Raw genomic sequence first — 16,545 nt, 5'->3', positions numbered from 1 at the left:
TGAGAGCGAGGCAGGATGGGGGGTTTAACAGTGTGTGTGTGTGGTTGTTGTTGTTGATGATGTTGTTGTGTTGTGTGTAGTGAAGCAGGAAGTGTCCCGGATGTGTGTTGTGACACACACACACACACCTCTCCACCACCACCACCACCACCCAAACTGCTGCTGCCGCACCTGTAGTCTCGCTTTTCCTGTGTCCACCGGCGCACCACTGCCCACACAACCGCCAGATCCCACACAGGCGGGACACGGAGGGAAGGAAGGACGCTTTTGCCCTAGACGCCACAACAGGTTGAAGGGAAGCCTTAGCTAGTTTAAGGGAAGCCTTGAGCTAGTTTAAGGGAGCCTTGAGCTAGTTTAAGGGAAGCCTGAGTTAGTTTAAGGGAGCCTGATTTAGTTTAAGGGAGCCTTGAGCTAGTTTAAGGGAAGCCTCGAGCTAGTTTAAGGGAAGCCCTGAGCTAGTTTAAGGGAAGCCTTGAGCTAGTTTAAGGGAAGCCCTGAGCTAGTTTAAGGGAGGCTTGAGCCAAGGGGCACCAAGAGGGATGGTTGAGATTAAGATAAGAACCAACAAGAGGTAGTTGGTGATTAAGATAAGAGGACTTAAGATAAGCACTTCTGGTGACACGTAGGTGTTAACTTCGCTCCGCTTGCCTTGGTAATGAGATAATCACATGATGTATATATTTTTTTTTTCGTAATCAGTTATGAAACGGTCGTGTGGGATCACTGCGTTTACCCGACTGCCTCATTATCCAGGATTAATTAAGATTGATCTGTCCCGCATATGTGATTAATATGTCGCGTGATGTAATGAAATGTGTGATGGAATATTAATCCTCACAATTTCAAATCACTCAGCATGTTTTCGCGACTAATTTGTAATGATTAACGGAAAGAAGGAAAACCCATATTATTATCATTACAATTAGTTGTACTTAGTAGTAAATAGTATTGTAGAAAAAGATTAAGAAAGTATTATAAGTAGTAGTAGTAATTAACAAATGGTGTAGTAAAATGAGGACAATTTACCATTATTATAAGTAATGACAGTTGACAGTGTCGTGGCATAGTTATATTTAGGTCACGAATCCGACTTGTATGGTAAGGTATTTGTTTATTACTCTGGAAATAAAGCTAAGCTGTTAGCATCACTACACATCAGACATTGTTACGTTAAGCTTTGCTTGCGTTAAGCTTGGCTTGCGTTAAGCTCTGCTTGGGTTTAAGCTTTGCGTGGTGGGTTTGGATCAGACAGGAGCGGCAGGAGAGCGGGGCTGGTACAGGAAGGCAGCGAGGGGGGAATTATTACATCGACCGCTGTAACACTCCGGAAACCGCAAGGACTTTACTTGTCATTTGTGTGCCGTGTGTGGTGGTGTGATGTGGTGGTGTGTGTGGGATGTGTGTAGCCTTGGTTGGCGGTCGGTGTGTGGTGGTGTGTGTGTGTAGCCTTAGTCGGCGGTCGGTCGGGTGGCGTGTGGCCTTGGTCGGCGGGCGGGCGGTTTGTACGTGTGTAGCCTTGGTCGGTCGGTCGGTCGGTCGGTGTGTGGATCAGCGTGTGGCCTTGGTCAGCGGGCGGGCGGTGTGTACGTGTGTAGCCTTGGTCGGTCGGTCGGTGTGTGGATCAGTGTGTGGCCTTGGTCGGCGGGCGGGCGGTGTGTACGTGTGTAGCCTTGGTCGTTCGGTCGGTGTGTGGATCAGTGTGTGGCCTTGGTCGGTGGTAGGTGGGTGGGTGGATGGGCGTGTGGATCAGTGCGTGGCCTTGGTCGGGCGGTGGGTGGGTGGATGGGCGTGTGGATCAGTGCGTGGCCTTGGTCGGGCGGTGGGTGTTTGCGGACGTGACGGAAGCGAACGCGTCCGTTCTCACTGCTTGTGGGGGAGGAATATCACGCCCGGGGCATCACCTGCTCTCTCTCTCTCTCTCTCTCTCTCTCTCTCCTCTCCCGCTTGTTATCACCTGCTTGCACTGTTCGGGGGGAGGGAGTTCTACACGCGTGGGGTGGGTGGAGGGTTGGGGAGGGCAACTCTCGTGTGCTTACGTGGGTCTTTTTACGGATGCGCGTATGTGCGTACATTTGGTATACGATACGTGTTGTTTCAGATTGGTTTTGTGTATAAAAATACCTCTATTACGTCAGTCCATTGGAATGATATATATATATATATATATATATATATATATATATATATATATATATATATATATATATATATTACTAAGATGATAGATATGATTCCATTAACGATTAAGGAAAACAATATAAGGCGATGGTGAACGGCCACTGCAGTATTTGCAGTCCCTCGCAGTGCATCTCACTGCCTGGTATGGAGAGAGGGGGGGGGAGGGAGGGTGTGGAAAGGCATTGACCCGACCGTGAAAATAAGGAAGAGATCGGTCGTGGAGAGAGAGAGAGAGAGAGAGAGAGAGAGAGAGAGAGAGAGAGAGAGAGAGAGAGAGAGAGAGAGAGAGGCAGAGCGTGTGTGGTGCCTTGTACAAACACACACGCCAGCCTCTCTGGCAGTGCACATTTCCCAGACACTGTCCCCTCCCAGGGCTCTGGTAGGGTACCGTCCCACATGCCACTCTCTGTCACACACGCGCACACACACCAGTATCGCTGTCGACCACAGTCACTGATGTGTGGCGTGTGTGACACCCAGCTCTTGATGCTGACGGTTTTTGGACATGATTACTGTGTGTTTGGCAGCCAACGAAACCATGAGAGAGATAGAAATGCTTCTCTCACCGTCTCCACGAGACCTTGGGAGAGGGAGACGGGTGTTCTCCTCTCACTGTCTCAACGAGACATGTCGGAGAGACAGATGTGGTGCTATCTCCACGAGACATTGGGAGAGGGAGACAGATGTTCTGCTCTCACTGTCTCAACGAGACATGTCGGAGAGACAAATGTGGTGCTCTCGCTCCTTCTATCCTCTCCCTGTCTAACCTTTCTCAAGGGGTCAAGAGGTGGGACGCCCTCACTCACTCACGTCCCCCACCCCCCCACCCCTGACCCTTGACCTGGCGTCGTCTCGGCCGTGAACAATGCTGCTGTTCCTCTCTGCCTTCCCGCACCGGGGGGGGGGGGGGGGGTTCACTGGACTCCCACATCCTTGAGTGGGCCCTCGAACTTCGTGGACCGTCAGGGTCGAGGACGTAGCTCCCCTCGTGGGCACGTAGACGGCGCCCGATTGAGTCATTCCGTCCTTAATTGCTTCAAAAAAAAAAAATAAATAAATTTAAGGGAAGAGAAATTGGAATTATGGGAATATAAAGCTTTTAAGTGCCCTTATTGTGACTCCTCTGTCGTATCTCCCTTTTCCATGTTGTCTAGGAACCCCTTCATGAATGTGGATCAGGTCTGTCTCTCTGTCTCTCTCTCTGTCTATATATCAGTCTGTCTGTCTGTCTATCTACCTATCTATCTATCTGTTTGTCTCCCGTCTTGCTTAAGGATCGCACCAAGATGTGAGACATCTCTGTCTCACACCCTCTGAGTCTCCTTCCTCACCCCCTCCTCTTCATCATCGTCATCTCCTCCTCCTCCCGCTGCTGAGGGTGATGTAAAGGGCTTCCCTCGCGCGGGAGGACCCCCAGAGATCTATCCGAAGGACGGACGGCTAGGCGCGGTGTTTGGGCATTGCCCTCCCGCGCCCCTCCCTCGAGAGGGCCGTGGTGACGAGGCGTGCCAAGTTAGTGTTTGCTCTGTGTGTCGACTGGTCAGGCAGGCCTCTGGCCAGTTCAAGGTCGAGTGTTTAGCGAGGGTGTGTGTGTGTGTGTGTGTGTGTGTGTGTGTGTGTGTGTTGAGGGTCCCCTGAGCTGCCAGGACGTCTTAAACAAGCTTCTCGGTATGTTTATGCCGTATATTAAACAGACCAATCTCTCTCGCTTTGGATGAATTAGTGATTAAAATGCATTCCACACGTTGTGTACAAGACTGGATCCCCCCCCTTCCATGCTCTTGCATTCATTTTAGTTTATACACGTTTGACTTTCAGTAAAGGAAACACGTCATGTTCGTCTGTGATTACATGAGAGGAATTCTGGTAATTTTAAAGACTGAATTCCTTCCCGTCAGTTTGAAGGATAGCGAAAATAATGGTGATAGCATTTAAGTGTTACTGGGTGTAGTCACATACAGTGTGTATACAGTTAGCATTTAAGTGTTACTGGGTGTAGTCACATACAGTGTGTATACAGTTAGCATTTAGGTGTTACTGAGTGTAGTCACATACAGTGTGTATACAGTTAGCATTTAGGTGTTACTGGGTGTAGTACGGTGTGTATACAGTTAAATGTTACTGGGTGTAGTAACACGGTGCGTATACAGTTAGCATTTAATTGTCACTGGGTGTGGTGATGGCTGATACAGTGATGGTTGGTGCCTCTGTATCACTCAAGAGTATGTAGTCTGTAGGATGCTGATGACACACTGGTGGGTATTAAAGGGAAAAAGAACACAGGTTCAGTGCATTGGCCGTGGTAATTTGCCAGTTGACGGCAAGGCTGTGTGGGCGTGGTTAACGAGGGTGTGGTTGACGTGTGGGGCGTTTCGCGTGGTGATTAAAGCTTCGCGAACCACAGTTTGAGGGGCGTGGTTAGTACACACACACACACACACACACACACACACACACACACACACACGACCTTTGAATGTTTTTTAAAGCCACGCTTTGGGCTCTCACGAGAAATGTGGATACTTTTGTGTTTCTAGTGTATTACTGATTTCCCGCCATGTGTGTGTGTGTGTGTGTGTATGTGTGTGTGTGTGTGCGTGTGTGTGTGTGTGTGTGAAGACGCACGTGTCCCAGCCTTCTTGAATGACGGTGGTTTCGAAGGGCGATGTGATCGTGTATGTGTTCAACACGTAGAGTGCTGTACGCGTGTCTGTGCCCAAAGGAGGGGGCGGCGCGGGGCCGAGTTGAAAGTGAGGGTGTGTGTGTGATCCGCAGAGTGTTGTGTGTTGGGTCCACCGTGCATACGGCGGACCACACCATACGCACCAGGAGGCGCAGTAGCCACAGCAGGAGACAAGGGTCTCTAGAAACGACCGCAGCTGGATCTTGTCTTAGTCCCTCCGAACTGTAATTCTCGGGTGGATGAATGTCGCTTTCATGGAGGGCCGGGTTGCCTGTGGTGACTACGAGGACAAGATAGCAAATACGAGACCGCGCGCGGGTCACTGTGACCTCCTCCTGCAGTGTATAAGGCTAAGTGTTCATTGTCCACTCCTCACCTGGTGACCCAGAAGGCCAGCCTCTAAATTATCATTATCACTCATTGTAATTGAATATTTACGAGGGCTGTTACGTCCGGAGATGGTGGTGGTGGTGGTTGTCGTTCACGGCATGGGAGGGTAGGATTAATGTCATGAGTTGTAAAGGTTTTAAAGAAGGCGGGTTGTTGTGCTTGGCTGCCATGGTTGTGAAGTAGCGAGGAGGCTTTGTATAATGAGAAGAAAGTAGGAGGAGGAGGAGGAGGAGGAGGAGGGATATATTGCTGGTCCTTGGGAGATAAAGAGGTAAATGTGTTTAGGTGTATTTGCGTGTTCGGTGACTTGGTCAGCAAGTGTTGGTGCTGCTGGTGCTGGGTACTGCACTTTTGGCATCCATGGTCACAGCAAACTGCTGTGTTCTTGGCTTGACGTTGCTAGGCTGTACATGGGAAGGACAGATAACACAAGACCTGATGGTCTATGACCAGGTTATCTGCTGGAGGACACAGTACATGGGAAGGACAGATAACACAAGACCTGATGGTCTATGACCAGGTTATCTGCTGGAGGACAGTACATGGGAAGGACAGATAACACAAGACCTTATGGTCTATGACCAGGTTATCTGCTGGAGGACAGTACATGGGAAGGACAGATAACACAAGACCTGATGGTCTATGACCAGGTTATCTGCTGGAGGACAGCACTAAGTATCTTACGTCCTAATCTATTTACAAAAGAATAAAGATGGAGACAGGATAGCAAAGGAGAAGGTAGCGAAGATCCTCCATAGTTTCAGATATATTTACCAGAAACACCGTTTTTGTATTATTATTATTATTATTATTATTATTATTATTATTATTATTATTATTATTATTATTATTATCATTACAAATGTCTCCCCTTCACTCCAACCAGTGAAGCAGTGGCGTCAATTCCCGTAGATTTTTTTTAATGCCAAAGTATCATTTCATAGTTCTTGGGGAGTTCGTAAAGTTTCACTGAAGACCTAGAAAAGAGGTGCACGAGACGAACGTACGTGGTCGGCGGTATTTGAACGAAGGCTCTCCTATAGGGGTAGGGAGGACGAACGGAGACGTTGATTTGAGTCTGAACGTAAGGGAGGGGAGAGGCAAGTCTTGTGGGTGGGTGGAGAGAGAGAGAGAGAGAGTGGAAGGGACGGGTTGCGATGGGTGGGTGAGGGTTGGGATGAGCAAGGTCGTGAATGATGATGGTGGTGGTGGTGAGGATAATGGATAGTGAATAGTCATCTTGATAGTGAAGGGTGAGGCTACTGCACTTGACGTAGCGTCGACGTCCCGCACACGACCGACCTAAGAGACGTACCCTGTACGCCCTCTGTAATCTCATGGATACAGCAGGATGTATATAGATGCCTGAATGCTGAAAGATACAGCGACTTTCTGACCACCGTTGACAGAAGCTTATCCTCTTTCTGACCACCGTGGACAGAAGCTTTTTAGCCTCGTTCTGGACCGGCAGGTGCCCAGAAACACCTACAAGGGGGTTTCGACGGAGTATCCATGGCACCGGGGTTAGGCACAAGGCCCTGGGAGGACCTGGCGTAGGCTACGCAGTACCTCTCGCCTCCCTGGACGGGACCGGACGGAGTGCTTGCGTATCCCGTTGTGGATGGGTTGGTAGATGTCAGGAAACGGTGAGATGTGGGGAAACTATAATGTCATTAGAATTAGAGCAAATACCGTTAGATTTAGAGGAGGAACTATTGTATTAGATGGAAAGATGATCATACTGAGGGAAAATATCATGAGTTATCATCAGTGTGAGGGGAAATAGCATGAGACTTGATGGGAAATTGTCATTATAAGGGGAAATGTCAGATTTTTTGGGGTGGGGGAGATGTCGTTAGATTTAGGGAGATGACATCATCAGAGACTTCGTGATGACATCACAAGACCTGAAGGACTTCGGAAATGCCACCAGACGCGAGGGAAATATCATCTCTCAGGGGGAAAATAGTGTCAGAGTCGAGGGATATGATAATCATCATCGGCCTAAGGGGAAAATACCATCATAGTGACGGGGGAAAAAAATAGATTTATTTCAAGGAAAAAAAAAAGAAATGCACGTGCATGTGTGTGTGTGGAATGGGGGGGGAGGGGGGAGTAGGAGACGTGTTCTGGGGGCAGCAGGTTCTTCGTGTGTGTGTGTGTGTGTGTGTGTATGTGTGTGGGGCTGGCAGCTGGTGACAGCGAGAGTGTTTGTAACGGTGTGGTCCAAGGCCAGGGGCCCGCCGCCACTACCGCCCCTCCTCCTCCTCCTCCTCACACACACACACACACACACACACACACACACACACACATACCGCCTGATGCACCCCACCTTCTGCTCTGTTATCTAGAACCCCTTATGTATTTCCTACCGCCAGCAGGACCGCATAGAAGGACATATTCCCTCACCCTTCTCACCCTTGTAGACTTCCACTTGAGGGGCGCGTGCGCCGCACCGCCTGGAGGTGCGGGGAGATGTGTATCCTGTGGGTTACCCTGTGTTTTGCTGCAGGAGCAGCGTGTGTGTGTGTGTGTGTGTGTGGAGAGGCGACCTTGGTCACCATTCGTGTGCGACCAGTCCAGAGTGCCGGGCCAGAGTCTGCAGTTGCTGGGGTGGAGAGATGGGTGTGTGTGTGTGTGTGTGTGTGTGTGTGGAGAGAGGTGGTGGTGGTGGAAGTGGAGGTGTTGTGGGGAGAGGGTTGGAGGGAGGAGGGAAGCTAAGGTGAGTGTGTGGAGGGAGGGTAACGAATCACCTCTGGTCAGACAGTTAGGTTGGAAAGACTAAGGTGTGATGTTGGGTGTTGGTTAGCTTTGCCGGACCCACGGGTGTGGGAGGAGGTGCTGTGGGGGTGGGGTTGGCTGTGGGTGATGTGTGGACAGTGGGAGGCCCAGGAGGAGGAGGAGGATGGTGGTGGGCGGGTTGGTCAGTATTGTGAGTCGAATAGAGAGAGAGAGAGAGAGAGAGAGAGAGAGAGAGAGAGAGAGAGAGAGAGAGAGAGAGAGAGAGAGAGAGAGAGAGCGGGTTGCGCAGTGGAGGACAGCGCGGTTGATTGGAATGGACCAAGAGGAGGTCGTGGATGATTGGGTTGATCGGTTTCTGGTGACTGATTGGATTAGACAGAGGTCGTGTATGATTGGGTTCATCAGGTCCCGAGGCTGGATGATAGCGTAGTTGATTGGTTGATTTTGGACGATGATTGTGGAAGGATATGATGGATAGTTAGCGGACGGATGATAGATCTGATTGGGGAATATTAGGATGGGTGGATGATAGGATCTGATTGGGCTTGTAGGGATGAGAGGTTGATTGGTTGGGGTGGATGGGACGAGGCAGATCATCCATAGCTCTGTGGTTTAAGGCAGGTGTGTTGAGTGGTGATTAGCCAAGCCACTGCCTGATAGTTGTGGTAGTTTATGACATCTGTCACTTGGAGGTGAGGAGGATAGTTGAGACGCAGCGCAAAACACGCGGTCACGCGAGACATGGATGACACACGGCTGTGAGAAGGGGGTGTGTGGACGAGGTGTCGGTGGGTGTAAACTATCCTCAGGAACGCTGGTGTACCGTGATGTAAACTGATGTAAACAGTTCCCCCAGGAAGGCTGGGATAACGGAATGTAAACTGCTGTAAACCGTTCTCAGAAAGGCTGGGATAACGGAATGTAAACTGCTGTAAACCGTTCCCTCAGGAAGGCTAGAGTACCGCGATGTAAACTGCTATAAACAGTTACTTCAGGAAGGCTGGCGTACCGGGATGTAAACTGCTCTAAACAGTGCCCTCAGGAAGGATGACGCACCGGGCTGTAAACTACTGTAAACAATTCCTTTAGGGAAGGCTATCGTATCTGTGTGTAAACTGCTGTAAACAAGCTCCCTCAGGCAGGCTCGGTGTACACATTTTCCCCAGAGGGACTGGTTATACTTGGATGTAAACCCGCTGTAGACAGATACCATGGGAGGGCAAATGCACTTAGGATGTAAACCACCTCGTAGGGGATACTCTTTCCGTGACGTCATTGCTGCAGGTGGTGCTGTGGCCGGTAGGTGGGGAGGAGGAGGAGGAGGAGTGGCCTTGAGTAGGGGGGGAAGGGAGGGAGGGAGGTGGTGGTTAGGCAAGACACAAGCAGGAGTAGACGATGTGGTGGCCGGTTTCTGGTTCCCGTTGTGGGGGGGTTTACATAACCTGGTGGTGGCCTTCCGACCAGGGTCGGGACGATGCACTGGACGCGACGGTCCGATCCCCTGATGCACGACGGTACGACCCCGTGAATACGACGGTACGACCTCCTGGGGTTAAATGGCCTGGTCTTTAACCTGGCCGTCAACGACCAGGCCAAAGTCCCGAGGGTCGCACCGTCGCACTCGAAGATCGTACCGTCGTACTTAGAGGTTGAACTGTCGGGCTCAAGGATCGTACCGTCTTGTTCAAGGGTCGTACCGTCGTGCTCAAGGGTCGTACCGTCGTAGTGAAGACGTTACGTCTCGCTGGGACTCATTTTGAGGTTGGAGGACGTCGCGCACGCGCGCGTATGTGTGTGTGTGTGTGTGTGTGTGTGTGTGTAGGGTATTGTCTCTCCTGCCTTCTCTCGTGTTACTAGCGGCAGCTGCCTGGCTGGTCGCCATCACCTGGCGGACGTTCCTTGGGCCGTTCGACGTCCATAGCCCAACAGGCTGGTAGATCCGGTCGCATAATGAGGGGCGAGTCTGGGCGGTGATGAGTGGGGGGTACTGGGTAGTGTGGATGATGAGCGGGAGAGGCACAGCTGAGTGAGTGAGTGAGCGAGTGTGTGTTTGGAGTTCCTGACGCAGCCAGCGGAGGGGAGGAGGAGGAAGAGGCCAAAGCTAGACTGTAATGCACGTGCGCGGCCCGGGGGAAGGGGTTAAGGGCAGAGCATCGCCCGCGCGCACCCGCTTCCTCCCCAGCCAGCATGCAACCCGAGGGGAGAGACCTCCTCCTCCTCCTCCTCCACCGATATGCACCCCATCACCCCTCCTCCTCACCCTCACTCTCAGCTGCTGGTAATCACCCACACACACGCGCGCGCGCCACCGCGCCACGCCGCCCCACTCCCTCTTCCTGGATCTCCCGCCCATCCCCCAACACCTGCTGTGTTTTGTTCCCGTGGTAATTGTTTGTTTTTGTGGTGGTTTTCCACCTGGTGGCTGGGGTGGGGTTCCGAGGTGTGCATGCGTGTGTGTGTGTGTGTGTGTGTGTGTGTGTGTGGTGCTGGTCTCAGGCTGGCCTGGGACTTGGGCAAGTACTCCTCCTTGGCCGCTTGCGAGACGGGGCTGAGTGAGATGAACAAGGGGTGACTCACCCTGGACAACGGAGAGGAGGAGGAGGAGGAGGAGAAGTGGGAGGTATGGTGAACACCTGGACGTGAACATCATTATGGTATCAGTTGACAGTGGTGGGGGCAGAGGCACACTCGCTATGGAGGTTGTATTTCCTGCGATGCGCGTTGGGTTTGCCTCAAGCGAGAGTGATAACTCATTACCACGCACCACTACCTTGTCTCCTCGAACGTATTTTTTTTTTTTTTCTCAATTGCGATGCTGGAAAATACACAACACTGTGATCGCTAACCAAAAAGCAAGCATTACGAGGTACGCCAGGCCAGTGTTTCTAGTAAACGCTGGTTCTTCAGCAATGTCATTAGCGCGTTGGTGTCACCGTTGGAGTTGTTGAACGACCTGGGCATCGTCTCTACTGCACTCTCTAAGGGGAATCGACTTGTTTGGGTATAGCACTGTTCTGCATCCTGTACATCCGAGGCTCGCCGATAGGGTTGTTCGTCCTCGACGGATGTCACGGAGGAGGAAAAAAACACATCCTCGTCTTAATTAAAAAGACTTTGAGGGGCAGATGATCGGTGTTGGGTTGTGTGGTGTCCCCACGTAGCATGTGGGCCGCCACAATGCCCTCCTCTCCTCCTCCTCCTCCTCCTCCTCCTCCTTCGTGCACATTAGAATTACGCCTCGGAGCTCCGAGCTCTGGGGGAATCGCACCATGGTTAGTCCTCACACACTCTCTCCAGGCTCCTCGTATGGCGTCGGCGTTTGCCTCGCGTGTTTTCGTGGTTCGGTCCAGCCTGCTTCTGTTACAGGGCGGTAGGTAGTTGACGTCATTACAACCAGGTCACGCAAGAATCGGGTCACCGTAATCATTGTACTTTCCTTACCCTGAATTCTTTCGTAGATTTTAGACTAGGTCGTTTGAACAGAGGCTTTGTGGGTATACAAGCGGGGTAGTGATTCTCATCACGTCAGACACTGGTCTTTTTTTGAACGCAGTTTAGCGATCGTTATGGTCATGCGTATTGTCTGGGCGGCTGCTGTGTGCGTGTGTCCCTGCCCTTGGCATGCGCCTGGATGCTGCTTCCTGTAGATTCTGTGTGGCGACCGACCTTACGAGGATTTACCGTTATGATGTCTCATTTCCTCGAACAGCGAAGCTGTGGGTTTCTCGTCCGCCTTTCGTCTTGCCCATGGCTCTGTAACCCCTCTACACCTTCAACAGTCCGTTTATTCTCTTCATTATTTGTCCCATGTCCCATATTCTGCCTTCCGGATATGCCTGCACCATACCGGTCACGGTGATACAGCCGAGTATTATTCCACCCCCGGAACCTCAGCATCGTGAGGTGGGAGCTGGCAAACCCCAGAGAACACGATCCGTAAGAGAGCGAGGCAAATATTTACCTCCGTGAGTTCATTGCCTCGTGTTGCCCACCACCAGGAGGAGGAGCGGAGGAGCATTTGGCTGAGTTAAGGCCTTGTTAGGGTGCGTCAGGCTGAGGTTAAGGCCTTGTTAGGGGTGTGTAAAGCTGAGGTTAAGGCCTTGTTAGGGTGCGTAAAGCTGGGAGTAAGGCCTTGTTAGGGTGCGCAAAGTTGGGGGTGAGGCCTTGTTAGGGTGCGTAAAGCTGGGGGTGAGGCCTTGTTAGGGTGCGTGAAGTTGAGGTTAAGGTCTTGTTAGTGTGAAGCTGAGGTTAAGACCTTGTTATGGTGGGTGAGGCTGAGATTAGGGCTAGAATGTCGTGTAAGGCTGACTTAAGGCTTTAACGTGGTGCCTAAGGCTCGCCTTAAAGCCTTGATGTGGTGATTAAGGTCGGGTTACAGGTCGTACTGTGGTGCAGATCGCTGATTCAAGGCGGTGGTGTGGAATGCAAAGACCTAACCCAGGCAGTTTTTATGGTGTAGTGGGTAGATGTAAGGTGGAGAGATGGAGATGTGGTGGTATGAGGGGATATGGGGGGCGGAGATGGGTGTTCTGAGGGTTGTATGTTGGGAGTCAGCGCTCCGCCATAGAGAGAAAGAGGGATATATGGTGAGCGTGTATCCATAGATTCGATAGCGTAGGGGTTGATTGTGGTGGTGGTGGTGGTGGTGAAGGACGATCTTGTGTGTGTGTGTCTTTGTGGTTGGGTTGTGGTGGCGTGCGTGGTCTGTGTCTGTGACACTCCCTCTCACGTGGACGACGATTTGATGGTCTTTCTGGGAACCTGTCGTGCAGGTTTGATTGTTACGACCCCCAAATGTTGATATATTCAACCCCTCGGAACTCGGTGTGTTGATACCCTGACATCTGACCCGACGTAGAAGGGTTGGGATAGATGGTAGAGTCCCAGTGAGGATAATGGGAAAGATGGGACGCCTCACACACACAAACACACACATCATTATACTTCATGACTTGGGGGTGCCCCTTCCGGTAGACGAGGCCAACTTCCTGCGGGAACTCCTTATAAAGAGTTTTTTTTGGGCAGAAAGTAATATATACGTGTATTATTTTCATGTGTGGCGGGGTGGCGATGGGAATGAATGAAGGCAGACAGTATGAATTATGTACGTGTGTATATACGTATATGTCTGTGTGTGTATATATGTGTATACGTTGAGATGTATAGGTATGTATCTTTGCGTGTGTGGACGTGTATGTATATACATGTGTATGTGGGTGGGTTAGGCCATTCTTTCGTCTGTTTCCTTGCGCTACCTCGCTAACGCGGGAGAGCAGCGACAAAGTAAAATAAATAATGTATTACTCGTCTGTATTTCTTTATTGTTCCGTAAGATTGGTTAAATCAATTGAATGACGTCTCAAGTTACTTGTATTCGAACAGTAAAGTTACATTGAAGTCAGCATGAGATAAGCTACAGAGATGGTCTGGGTAAAGCAGTTGCGAAGATTTAGTGGAAAGATTCATTGATTTATGTGTGGTGCTGGTGTGTGAGAAGGTGTGGTTCGCGTACGGTAGCTGTGGTTGCGATATGGTGAGGTCTGATCGGTGTATGGTGGGTTATGGTAGCTATATGTGGTGACGCCTCGTCCTTGTATGGGAGATGTAGTTGGTTTATGGTGAGGTCTGGTCGGTGTATGGTGGGTGATGGTAGTGGTATGTGGTGAGGTTCGATTGATTCGCGCTGGGGTTTGTCAGAAGGCAGCGTTCAGTAGGTGATGTCAGGTACTGTACTTGTGCTCAGGTTTCGTATAAAGATACAGTACCTTAGTAGGTTTTACAGCCGAAAATAGCGATGTCAGGCGTTAAAAATACCAGCAGGGCTTCACGGAGGAATAGGTCAGATCACTAGCCTTTCCCCATGGTTTAGAAAAGACGTTAGCTCATGTACATTTAAAAGAGTCGGGGTTTTGTTGGTTATTTAAACGCCTGCTATGGTTAGGACAGTGATTGGGTTTGTGTCGCTGCACAAGATTGTTAGGAACAAGGCACTCAAGTTAGGGTTGTTATGGTGGAATATAATGGGGTAGTCTGCTAATGTTTTGGTTAACGTGAAATTCTGTTTCTGCTTTTTGTGGGTTATGTCCCTCGAGGACGACGAGTGCACGACCCTTGGGCACGACGATGTACGACCCTTGGGCGCGACGATGTACGACCCTTGGGCTGTCATACGTTATACCCGAGGGGGTTGACTAAGCAGGTGCTTCTGCTTAAGAGAGTTTTTCGTGTAGTGTTGAGGAGCTGTGGTAGGGAGGGAGGGGGTTGTCTGGCCTGGGCGTGGTGTGGTGAGGTAGGGCGGGAGAGGGAAGGGGGGGGGGGGGGGGGTTTGTCGGGCCTGGGTGTGGTAGGGCGGGGGTACGGCCAGTGGGAAATGACCTTGGCAAGCCTTGTTAGGATATGACAGTAAGACAGCAGCCGGCTTTTGCATAGCCCCCTCTGAGCCTGCGCTAAACGCGCTACCCTCTCTCTCTCTCTCTCTCTCTCTCTCTCTCTCTCTCTCTCTCTCTCTCTCTCTCTCTCTCTCTCGAGCCAGGGGCACCCGCTTAATGTCCCTGTCTCCTGCTAATTGCCCCACCTCCCTCCCCCCCGTAGATTTACTCGTATTTATTTTTGTATCTTGGGCGATGGTCTCTCACCACATCAGCCGTCACCACAGCTGGTATTAGAACATGGAAAGTGTTCGAGGCGATACGTTGGTAGTGGGTCGTGGCTGACGAGGAGGAGCATCAGGCAAGGCATAGTAGTATACCTGCAGAGGAGGAGGAGGAGGAGGAGGGTAGTAGGGTAGGGTCAGGTACAGAGACTTAAGGGAGGGTGGTAGATGTGGCCAGACAGGCACGAGGCCGAGGATGTCTCGTGTGTAGCTGGGACGTGCGTGGCACGAGACCGAGGATGTCTCGTGTGTAGCTGGGACGTGTGTGTGGGTACAGTGGCTGGGGGACCCCAGCAAGAGAGACAAGTCTCTCGTCTCCCATCACGGTGTCTCCCGTCTCCTCCCATCACGGTGTCCCCCGTTTCCTCCGTTTCCTCCCATCACGGTGTCTCCCGTCTCCTCCCATCACGGTGTCCCCCGTTTCCTCCCATCACGGTGTCTCCCGTCTCCTCCCATCACGGTGTCTCCCTTCTCACTCCATCACGGTGTCTCCCGTCTCCCTCCATCACGGAGTCTCCCGTCTCCTCCCATCACGGTGGTCGTCGTTGGTGGTGTAACCTCATGAGTAAACTCCTCCCATCTCTACCCTGGCCATCGAGCATGAAAACTAACGATCATCAACGTGGGTTAAAAGATAGTTCTGAGCGGTGGTTCGGGAAGGGTCCCTCGTAGAAGAGGTTTTAAAGGCACCCTACATGTGTGTTCAAGGTCGAGGGGTAGGTTGACCTTTACCCTCCACGGGTCACGCACGGCTCACGCCCTCTGAGGACCACCCAGCACCTGAGGGTGGTGGTACTTCTTCAGGTGCGCGCGCCCCCGCGTCAGTAGAGGTCAGGCCGTCTTCACATTGTCGTGAGCGGAGAGGCCCCGGAGAGAGAGGGTGTGTGTGTGTGTGTGTGTGTGTGTGTGTGTGTGTGTGTGTGTGACGGTACCTCTGCCCAGCTAAGAGCTGTAGGACTAAAGTTTCTTTGTTTTGAAGACTTACATTGGCGGGTCAGAGCTGTGTGTGTGTGTGTGTGGAGGGGGGAAGTTGTCAATACGTGTAAGAGAGGAGGTTCATCGGATTTGGAGTCCTCTTGGAGGCAGTGACTGTTTCCTTCTCTTGGTGCCTCTGTCTCTAGTTTACCTTCCCATATCCTGTGGGCAAGATATGAGAGCCCTAAATGCACTATATATAGAATGGGTCAGAACCCATGTACGTATATATATATAGATATGTATGGATAGTCGAGGGATATACGAATCATGGTATAGGGGTGTGCTGAGGGCACGTACATACATATACGCAACCATCGTAAGTTTGGCAGAAGATGGCTGAGATGCGTGTAAAATCAGTACAGAGATCCATACAGAGACATCCATACGTTGGTATGGTTCATTTATAAAGAGGAGGAGAGGAGTATACAAAGCAAAACACAGAGGTTAGGATAGCATAGGTGTACATGGTAGTCAGTTCAGCACACAAGGCAATGCACCTAATGTTGCACGTGCGATCAGATACATAAATGAGGTTTAGGGTCTGGCAGAGGGAAGTTACAGGAGTCAGATAGCCTCATATACGTCTCTGTCACCGAGGAACCTACCGAAGTCCATATAACATGGGACCATAAGTCGAGGATAAAGGGGCATCCTATTACAGTATGCATGTAAAGGGGGGGGACGTTCTGCCTCCCCTGCTCTCTTCTGTGGGAGTTGGGCCAGATATGTTTTACGTGCAGGAGTTTAGATACTCGGGAGTTGGTTAGAGACTTGCGTGTGGGGAAACTTGACCGTGGGTGTTGTGGTAGTCTGGTGCTCTTGGAGTCCAGGCCGTGTTGGACCCATAGTCTTATACTGCGCGGAGTCCAGGCCACGCTGGAGTCACACTCTCATGTAGGGTGGTGGCCAGTGAGTCCAG

The 16,545-nt window shown here is 51.1% G+C and overlaps 1 protein-coding gene across 8 annotated transcripts in view; it reads left to right on the top strand.

Annotated features, from left to right (window-relative positions):
- Positions 1-16,545, top strand: part of Pkn (serine/threonine-protein kinase N) — a 418,274-nt gene that overhangs the window by 310,727 nt on the left and 91,002 nt on the right. The gene's annotated exons all lie outside the window — the stretch shown is intronic.

Source organism: Panulirus ornatus, chromosome 73 (assembly GCF_036320965.1).
Source record: "Panulirus ornatus isolate Po-2019 chromosome 73, ASM3632096v1, whole genome shotgun sequence".
Lineage (NCBI taxonomy): Eukaryota > Metazoa > Arthropoda > Malacostraca > Decapoda > Palinuridae > Panulirus > Panulirus ornatus.
The sequence above is the reverse complement of the archived record's forward strand: the minus strand, read 5'-3'. Positions and strand labels throughout refer to the sequence as shown.